Raw genomic sequence first — 10,793 nt, 5'->3', positions numbered from 1 at the left:
ATTTTACTCTATTTTTGAACCTGGAACTCGGTAAGGATAAATTTTGGAGAGGATTTTCTTGTGGAAACTTTGTGGGTAAGTTGTTTTGACTCATTTCTACCATTAACCATTGATTATTTTGAATTTCTAGCATGAAATTGAGGTTTTTGAATTGGAAAAATTGGGATTTTCAAGAACTTGGATAGTTTCAATATTTTGATAATTGTGAGCTCGCTTTAAGTCCGAATCCACTTCTGTTTCTGCTAGTAGATCTCAAATACTTTGAGGATGTAGTTCGTGTGAAATTTCTGGAATTTTCTGCTCATTTTTTTAATCGAGTTTTTTGGACATTTCGGGTCAGTTTTGACCCGATTTTTAAAAATATGATTTGGGTGTCCTTGATTCCATATTTTTATTGGGGATTTGTATTTGTATAGATTATGGTGATTTAGAGTACATTCGAAAGAAAAAATCTCACCTGCATTGATCGATTGCGTATTGGCTAAACCAAGTAGACTCTTAAAACTCTATAAATCTTTTAGAATCTCGAATATCCCATTGTTTATGTGTTGGGGCGTAATAGGGATAAGGTTATAGGTTAAATTTATGATATGAATTAATCTAAAATAAATCTGCGGGATTTAATAAAAGACGATATGTATTATTGTTGAGAATTGAATATTACTTACCGTGATCGAGATATCTATGTGTATTTGATGCAATACTTGATAGTCTAATTATGATTGTGGTTTGTTTGAATTGATTATTCCTCAAACTTGTATGAGCATACTGTTTGCATTAGTTTTGAAACACTGTTACGAGAGGTATATGATTGTGAGACCGAGGTCATTTTAGTCAGAGATATTATATTGCCGAGGTCATTTCCAGTGGGAGATGAATAGGCTGAGGTCATTTTTAGCGGGATTATATTGTCGAGGTTATTTTCGGTGGGATTATATTGTCGAAATCATTTTCGGCTAAGTTGTGGGACCAAGATCATTTTTGGTTAGAGATCATGAGGCTGAGGTCATTTTCGATCAAAGATTATTATACCGAGGTCTTTGCTAGTAATTTCACACATACATGATCATTGAATGTGCATAAACATGTTCTACAAATCTTTGTGTGACAGACTTGATGCGTATATGTGACTTGTGATTATTTGTACGTTATATCTTGTGATATTGATCTGTGATCTGAACCTTATTGAACTATTTAATATAAACTGTTAGGTAAGGCTGATTTATGTGCAGGTTGTAGTTACAGAGGTTCGGTTGAATTGGAAAGGAGTTCGTGTATCCTATTAGATCTTACTTAATTTTTCTAGTTAGTTTGTTGGGTACCGTGTTGTTAGGTACTCACCCTTGCTTCTACACTTGTATAGGTTCTGAGCCTGGACTTTGATCACCGTCTCTTTCTGATCATTTCAGGCTTGCAAGAGTTTGGGAAAGGTAGCTATTGACATCCAGCATACTCTCAGATTTTTCTGTACTTTTATGTTTTACTCTATTTGAGAGTTAAGGATATATTGAGACTTGTATTTCATTTCAGATTGGTTTTGTTTAATGGCTTGTACATGTGACAACCAATGCTTGGAGGTAATTTAATTTGAAATATTTCTGCTTTTATTTATTACTTACTTATCTAGACTGTTTTTATTTTATTCTCCGTAAATATTGAATTTTAGGCTAACTTGTCTAGTGAGAAAGAAAAGGTGTCATTACACCCGGATTTGAATCGTGACATCTGTCCACATTGTATGATAGATTGGTATTCAAGATCCTCATCACCATCTATAGCATTGAGCGCTACCTCATAACAAAGATACTGTCAACAGTCATTTGACTCGATTCCGATACCGCATAACTTATTGAGATCTCTTCATTTTTCATCATTTCAGATACCTGAATCATTGTCAAGATTTTATAAAATGTTATGCTATCGTGCTCCTTTAACGCACTTGCTTCATTATCATGGATATCTTGATCATTTCCTCTTCTCTTTCCTCAAGAAATTTTATATTTGGAATTAATTGGCCTATCATGTACGCTTTAGGCATATCATAGACTTTGTTCTTCAAAGACTTCTTATTGGAACATTTGCAGGTGAATTATAATATAGGGTCAACAAATACATCTGGAATTAATTTACAACATTATACTAATGAATTATCTCTTGAACTTCAAGTTCACATTTTATATTTAACGAGGATTTTTCTACTCATAATTTTCAGCTGTCAATCATCTCCTCCCCTAATGTTAGAAAATCCAATATTTACTCCAACCTCATTTGGGATCTATTTTTGTACGCGATGGATCAATTAAATCAGATATCACATATTCGAAGTTTAAATGAAAATTATTTGGTTCATGACCCTTAACCAATTATGATGGAGAAACTTTGTTGGCTTGATGCATACATGTGCTGCTACATGTTAAATAAATTCATCTCATACCAAATCTTATTTGAGAATTTTGTTCTCGTACTAATGGTTTAGCTATAATTGGAGGCATATAATTTATGCTAAACCAACCATCATTATCAATATAATTTCATAATTTGAAATTGTGCTATTAATTTAACAATTCGAGGAAACAACCTTACAAAAATTAATTTATAAGTTGACAACAAAATACATGTGACCATCCCATAGATGCAACTATTAAAATCATATAGTTGTAAACGGTCCACATGGCTGATGAATGGACCCATATTCATCTTTTTATATGTTCCAAAATTTCGAAAAATACAATCCCAACCTTAGATGGTACAGTGATCATTGCATCATAAGAACAAGTAATTACATAAGAGAATTTTTTAAGAATCTTTTATTTCTTCAACATATACTCACATGAATTCTCACTTACTTTTGCATCCTATTTGAACCGGAATGTCCAACCGGTCATGCAAACTAATGCTTATTTTTCTCAAACCTCTCGTAGAGGTAAGTTGTGGCATATATCCAATCCATAACAATTTTATCACATCTTGACCCATTCACTTTCAGAATGGTTAAGCATTCACAGTACTTATCATACGTCACATTCTCTTAAAGGAATGCATTAATCATTTGTATGCGCTTCATAAATTTATATTATAAGCGCATTGTCGTGCCTTTAAAATTCATCATATTTCCATGACACACCTCAACATCACTTGAAAAGGTCAATTGTACCATTACTTAGTCTTCCTTTCTTTTGATGTAGGATTTATAAACATATCAAATTAGTTCGCACAACAACCGTGTGTCCAATGACCTTTTATATCATATTGATGATAATAATTGTCTTCACATTTTGAAGGACTATTTGGAGAATTCATATTGTGCTTTCTTTTATAATTACCCCAATGTTGACTATTGTAATTATGTCCTTCCAAGCCAATATTCATACATTCAATCACTTATCTTCTTTGGACTCATTATTCACTGTTATCATATTAATACAATGAAATAGAGCAAATCAATTAGGCGGATTTCAAATTTATCATATACTGTTACCATATTAGCTTCAGAAAATGGAGAAAAATTAGTGGGACGAATTTTATGATTTTTCATTAAAAATATATTACTTTTGCCTTAGTCACCATTATATCATCACTATGATGCATTGAGGCATAAACTCAATGTCTTACCCATATAAGGTGTGTTAGGACATAATTTTATCGGACTCGAACCCAATATCTTATCACCATGGTACATCAAACTCAAATTGATGTCTTACCCTCTTGGTGCGATAGAACTTGAATCTACTGTTTTACCCTCAAATATTTTTATTATGGTGCATCTGGACTTTTACCTGATGTCTTATTATTTTGGTGCGATGGGACTTGAATCCATTGTCTTACCCTCAACCAATGGTATAATAGATCGAAGTACAACATGATTCACCCTTTGAGTCTTTCAAAATATTTAAATAAAATTCATAAAATATAATCACTTTTGTCAACTAATACCCTTGACAATATAAATAATTGTAATAAAATAAATATAAAATTTATCCTAAAGATTAGCATAATCAAAATAATACTCTATTAAGTATCTCCATTTTTAAAAAAAATGAAAGATGAATAGAAATGTGACTCACCATGCTCTCAAACATACCAGAGAGGTCTCATTTTTTATCTGCAGTTAAACAAACTCACGTTACCAAAATTTTATACCTTCTCTCATTGAAGGAATTTTGTGGAGCAAAAAATATTCAACCAGTAAAAGTATATGCCTCAATGTTAGTGATCGACCACTATTGTATTGTAGAGTATCGATTCAAACTCATTTCTAAATCATAAAACGATTCTAGAAAATACATATTTGATTTTATGCATATAATATTCTTGATTACAGTAGGTATCATTTTTCCTTGTCAATTCTCATAATGAGATTAACCAGAACATAAGCTGAAGAAAAACTAACACTTAATCTCAATTGGCTAAACTCTCGTGCTGATAACGCATTGTAAAATAATAGCAATATATAACAAGCAATATAGACAAGAGATATGGATACTATAATTTAGAGATCATCCTGTTCAAATGTCTTCAATTCTCATACAATGGTGAATGACAATTCTATTTATACGTTGAGAAATCACTCCAAAAGTCACTCTATTAAATTCTCAAATTAATAGATACATTCTTATCCCCATAGAACCTAGAAAATATGTACACATGAATCTAAGTAGTTCATGTATTAACTAAATGGACAATCCGCTCATTCTATGAATTTATACCAAGTGGTTTTGTTATTCTCTTGTTCTTGTTATTTAAAGCAGATATTATTCCTGGATAGGAATTATTATTTTTTGACAATGTAATATTAAATCTATGAAAAATAATGATGGTCCACTGTCTTTTTAGTATCCTTGTCTCACAACAAAAAAATGAGAACTTGTTGGCAAGAATTAGATTGGGATCCGAGGAGCTCAGAGGTGATTCGATACTATTATAGCCATTATGAAATTTCATGTTTTTACTGCTGTAAAATTGCACAGTGCGATCGCGAGGATGAATACCGTGATCTCTAAGAAGGAGCAATGTGGTCAACTTGATCATGTGTGGAAACTCAACCCCACAAAGAGTAATCAACATGTCATCCAGAAAAAATTTTGAAAAGATTTGATAAAAATAGTATACAATAGAAAAGAGTGAAAATTACTAGATTTGTTCATGGAGAGATTTGATATGACAAAACATGTTCATCTCTTTGGTGAGCTGGAAATGTTGCACAATATTCAGTAACTAGTTTGAGGGGATATTTAGAATAGTCTGGCATGTTATGTACATGTGTGTAAAGAGTTATTATGTAAATGAATATAAGTCATGGTAGGTTAGCAATAATTAATTGAAAACATAAGTGGAAACAAGTTTTTTATTACTATGTATTCCCTTTACACTTTTCTAAATGTAAATCCTAATTTATGAAGTCTCTCTCTGAGTTAAAAATTTCCAAATATAAGGGTTACCTAGTAATACGCTTCACTTTAGGAAACACACAAATACTATTGTTGCACACGTAACAACTGATAATATTTCCCCAAATATACCTAGTACCAAAAAATGCACATTAGTTTAGGGCACACGTGAATTATTTTAACGCTTTGCTTTGTTATACCCCAATTTTTTCACTTTTTTAAGTTCAAACCCTAATCAAAAAGTTTCTTCTGATTTAGAAGCGGTATTATTGACATCTTTCAAATATATATGTTACTTAGAAACACATGTTACTTTAACACACAAACAATATATTATTGTTGTGGACATGAAAATTTTTTACATCTTCCAAATACATGTTACCAAATAATTCACTTCAGTGAAGGCAAACATGAACAACTCTTGTTGTACGCATGACAGTTGTTTAGCCAAGAAAGGTAGCAATTCAAAGATAATCGACACTGATTGATATGCCATGAATGTTTTAGTTTTTGTAGAGATTGAATTAGACCGCAGCAAAGAAATAAAGAAAGACCACAAAATTCAAAAGAAGAAGAAGGAGGAGATGGAGATCCCTAGAGATAAGAAAATCCAATGTATAAATTTGTTGATTTTGAAAATTATGAATTAATTCTTGTTTACGTTAATACTGAGAAATTGGAGAAAATGATTCAAAATATGTAGGTTTTATAATTTATCTATTGAATTTTATTTTGCTAATTTAAGTTTATAAAATTAGAGAAAAATAATTGTAACCTTGTAAGCTTTGTATTTTAAACTTTATTTTGCAATTAATCTATTAATAAAATTAAAGGATCATTAATCTTCACATTTTTTCCACAAAATTTGTATATTTTTCTTGAATAAATAATTTTAATACATTGTTAGCAAACCTTATACAAACATACACTGAAAATTAAATTTAAAAAACAATACAATAAGTCAATACTTGAAATATAATATTAGCAAATATCACTGAAACAAGTGTTGATATATAAAAATTCAAAATAAGTTTATTTGAATATTTTGTAAGTGTAGCTTGTATATATTGTAAGGAGAATATATTGTGTGTATATTTGTGAATATTTTGTATATATGTATGTATGTATGTGTATATCGTTTATTTTGTATATATCTTATAGACAATATATTCTATGAATATTCGATATATATTGTATGTATATCCTGCATATATTTATAAAGAAAATTATCTTTTTTATATATTTTTTTGTATGTCTTGATTCAAATTTCAAATTTTCAAATTGACAAATGATAATATCATGCCCCAAGTGCAAAACTTCTCAAAGCTAAATTAGCATCAATGCCAAGACTGTAACTGCATTTTCCCAATCTATAATTTTACACCTCAAGTCTTCTTTCTTGTAAAGTTCATAACTTTGATTTAGTTCAAGCTAATTTCAACATTAAGAAGAATAATTAAAATAACTTCAAAATATGTGGGACCCATGCAAGGGTGGGGGGAGGGGGTTAGGAATGATTTTGTAATGGTAATGTAAGGTACAAAATGGAAGGAGTTGGACGAGACTTTTAATGTTTAAATTAATTTATTTTGAAAAGTGTTTTCAAGAATTATTTCCGGTAAGAAGCGGTTTGTATTTGGATAATAAATGCTAAAACCACTTTAGAGCAGCAATCATTCTTAACTCATGTGTGGATCCAACGCATTTTGAATTAATTTTAATTATTTTCTTAAATTCAAAACTAGCCCGAATTAAATTTAGGTGAAATGACCTGAGAGATCCTTATATTTGGCTCCGTTTGTAAGTTGAATATTTATATTTATGAGTTGATCAACTGAACCTTTCAACTCACCAAAACACAATATTTTAAACTCCTCTGACCATTGACCGAACTTAAGTGGTATTGATATTGCTGAGTTGGAAAAATACATCATTACACATGTTTTAAAGCGAGTGAGATTAAATATTTTACATTAAAAAATTATTAAAATTAAAAAAAAAACCTTCCTACTTCCGGCCCTCCCCCCCCCCCCACACACACACACACACAAAAAAGCTTAGACCCCCAACTTTCTTCTTACCATCATACCCACCCCCTTCTTCTTCATCTTCTCAACATCAACCCCCCACCCCTTCCTCCCCCAACCAAACTTTTTATCCCTATCTCTAAATGTTTTTTCAAAAAATTCTTTTTTTTTGCTACAATCAATACCTTCCTTGATTATTTTTTGTTCCGCCACATTTTCATCCTTGAAAATTTTAATTTTGTGAGTATCTTTTGAATCTTGTTTGTATAATGTGAAGGGTGATATTGAGTATTGAAAAACTTCATTGATAAGCTTGAGGAAGCTTGAAGAACAATGAATGGGTTTTGTTAATTTATGAAATTAATTCAAAATTGTGATGAGGATTTGTTGGGTTTGTATTTGTGAATTTGTAATATAAAATTCAAGTCAAATAGACAAGAATTTGATCTATTTAGCATGAATTTGACTCGTAATTTGGGAGAAAATATGAAGAACATAATGTTCAACATTTCCAGAATTTAGAAAAGTATCCTTTTTTATTATTATTTTTTAACATTTAATATCTTATGTGTCACTAAAAATGACATGGAATTCCACGTGTAAAACGAGTGTACTACACTTGCACACATCGAATGAGATAGGGGTTTAAAACATTGTGTTTCAGTGAGTTTTAAGGGTTCAGTTGGCAAAGTCATAAATATAAGGGTCCAACTTACAAACGAAGCCAGGTATAAGGGCCTCTCTGTCACGACCCAACTCCGTAGGCCATGACTGGTGCCCGAGTTGGGCATCCATACGTACCCTTAGCCCCACTTAGTACATTAATCAAATAAATATAGGTAATGATTAGAAGGGATCTCTAAACAGATATAATGCACGAGGCCGATAGGCCATCACGAAACACAAAACAAAACCCAAAACATATATACAAAACCCACATCTCATGTCTACAGACCTCTACGGAATGATATCCTAGTCATATGACGGGACAGGGGCCCGCCGTACCCCTGAACAACGTATATATATATACAACAGAAAGTGTCAGTACCAAAATAGGACTCCGAACAAAGGAGCACTGTCGACCAACATGGTGGATGTCCTAAGCAAGCGGATCAGCAAACCAATCATCTGTACCTGCGGGCATGTAACGCAGCCCCCGAAGAAAGGGGGTCAGTACGGAAAATGTACCGAGTATGTAGAGCATGAACTATAATAAGTAAAGTTATTTCCAGAGCAGAAAGTGCAAAAATGAGCAAAATATCCAGAAATATCAAATGCTGATCAAAACCTCAGATAATGTATGCAGAAAAACATATGCCATATCCGACCCCATTATGGGACTCGGTGAACAAAGTGTGGTCGCCCTCCCATCATCGGCGCCACGGCACAGCATAACACCAGAGTAGGGAATATCTCCGTAACAAATCATATCATATCAGATGGCCATATCAAATCATATCATATCATATCATATCACAAACATATATGTACATGGCACAGCATAACTCCGTGGCATAATATTTACCACCCCATGTACATGTCATACCTGCCCCCTCACATCGTGACACGGCGAACAATGCAGAGAAGTACGCACGAAAACAAAACACGGCCCGGGCTCGGTGAAGAAAGCATTGGGGCATCCACGAGTGGAGTAGTGAGAAACTAATGCAAATTAAATCATATTTGAGACTCGATGGAATAATCAGAATGAGCTATCATTTAAAAATTGAGACAAGAGTCATGTCAAGTACCTTTCAAAAGTTATCCTGGATTATATCAAAATAAATCTTCTAGAATCATATACATGTATCGAAGCATAATTAAATACCTTTCGGAAATCAAGAAATTGGCCATCCTAGTGGCTCTAGGAATAGGAACTTATTTGAAATTATATAAAAGACATATTTTTGTTTCATAAATACCATGCCCAAAAGAAAGATTAACTTTACGTACTTGCCAAAACATACCAAGAGAAAGAATAAGCTTACTTACTTATCACAAAGACATGCCAAAAGAAAAGAAAGGATAGACTTTACATACCTCTTACGGATTACTCTTAACTATGCTCGCCTCGTCGTCTCTTGAACCTATTTAACATGAAATTAATACTAAGGTTAATAAACTTTCACTTTCCAATTTCCAACTCTACTCCCAAGTAACCATAGGAATCATTTCCTTATCTATGTCTCTCGACTAGTTTATTACTAGCTCTGAATCTACCGAAAATCGGGCAGCATCTCCCCTGTAACTTGAACATCCCCGAGTTATCAACTCGGCCACCATGTCAACAACCATACCAACAACAACAGCCAGCAGCATGTATACAAGTAAATCACTTCAACTTTACACAATACAAGCTCTATACAACTCATTCCAAACTACGGTACCAAAATAGAGTTTTTAACCTTTATTTCGTAAAATATGTAGTCATACCAAACGGAGGGTTGTGTGGCTGAAACCAGCAGCACCCACATCCATTTTTTGAGTACTTTACAGCCCTGCAACATGCAATTAAACCACCACCAAACTGCAGCACCACAACAACAACACACTACGCGACTTCGATTTAACTATTACGACTTCCATTTAGTTTGTTTCCAACGTCAAACATCCTTATATATTTTTTCCCACTTCCAGCATATTTTAAGACATGTAATATACTTCATAACATCATCATAAAGTCCAGTTCAAAACAGAAAACTTTACCTTTCCCGAAATTCACCAAAACTCGCCAAAACTTGCCTCGGAATTTCCTTTAGCGCAGCTGAACTGTTTGGTAACGTTTTGGGCTGCCTCAAACCATAAAATTTCATTACTAACATCTTAATAACATCATGGTATAGCTCATATAATTAATTCTTGGAACGGAATCGGAGAACTTACCTTTTTCTCCTCCCAAAATCGTAGCTCTTTCCTTGTTTCTAGCCTAAGTTTCTCTTCTCTTCTCTTCTTTCTTTCTCTTGTTATTTCGTTTTGTTTCTCTTGAAATCTCTAGATAGTTATGGAAATTAATGAGTCATAAGACTCATATATATACATACAACTTTAGGGGTGACACATGTCATCCCCTAAGTGGTGACACATGTCATCCCCTAAGTGGTGACACATGTCAAGCTCTAAGTGGCGACACATGTCAAGCTCTAAGTGGCGACACATGTCAAGGTTTCATTGGTCCAACACACCCCTTTTCTCCAATCATGGGCTGTCATGTGTCATGTGGGGCCCATATGAGTCTTCTTGAAGACTTTGTGAAATTCCCATTTTACCCCTAGCCTTCCACAATATTACCATAGGCCACTTTGCAAATTTTCCTTTTTGCCCTTTGCCTTTTCCAATATTTCCACACTATTAATGATCATAACTAATATTCATATCCAAC

General features: G+C 32.9%; 1 long non-coding RNA gene across 1 annotated transcript; it reads right to left on the bottom strand.

Moving 5' to 3' along the window:
* Positions 1-8,245: 8,245 nt before the first annotated feature.
* On the bottom strand, positions 8,246-10,407 carry LOC129887349 (uncharacterized). The gene is made up of 4 exons (XR_008766330.1): positions 10,298-10,407; positions 10,121-10,203; positions 9,455-9,501; positions 8,246-8,548 (listed from the first exon to the last, which is right to left on the bottom strand). It is a non-coding gene; the product is annotated as an uncharacterized LOC129887349 (long non-coding RNA).
* Between the last annotated feature and the right edge of the window lie 386 nt (positions 10,408-10,793).

Source organism: Solanum dulcamara, chromosome 1, assembly GCF_947179165.1.
Source record: "Solanum dulcamara chromosome 1, daSolDulc1.2, whole genome shotgun sequence".
Taxonomy (NCBI): domain Eukaryota; kingdom Viridiplantae; phylum Streptophyta; class Magnoliopsida; order Solanales; family Solanaceae; genus Solanum; species Solanum dulcamara.
This window is presented reverse-complemented; position numbering and strand designations above follow the sequence as displayed.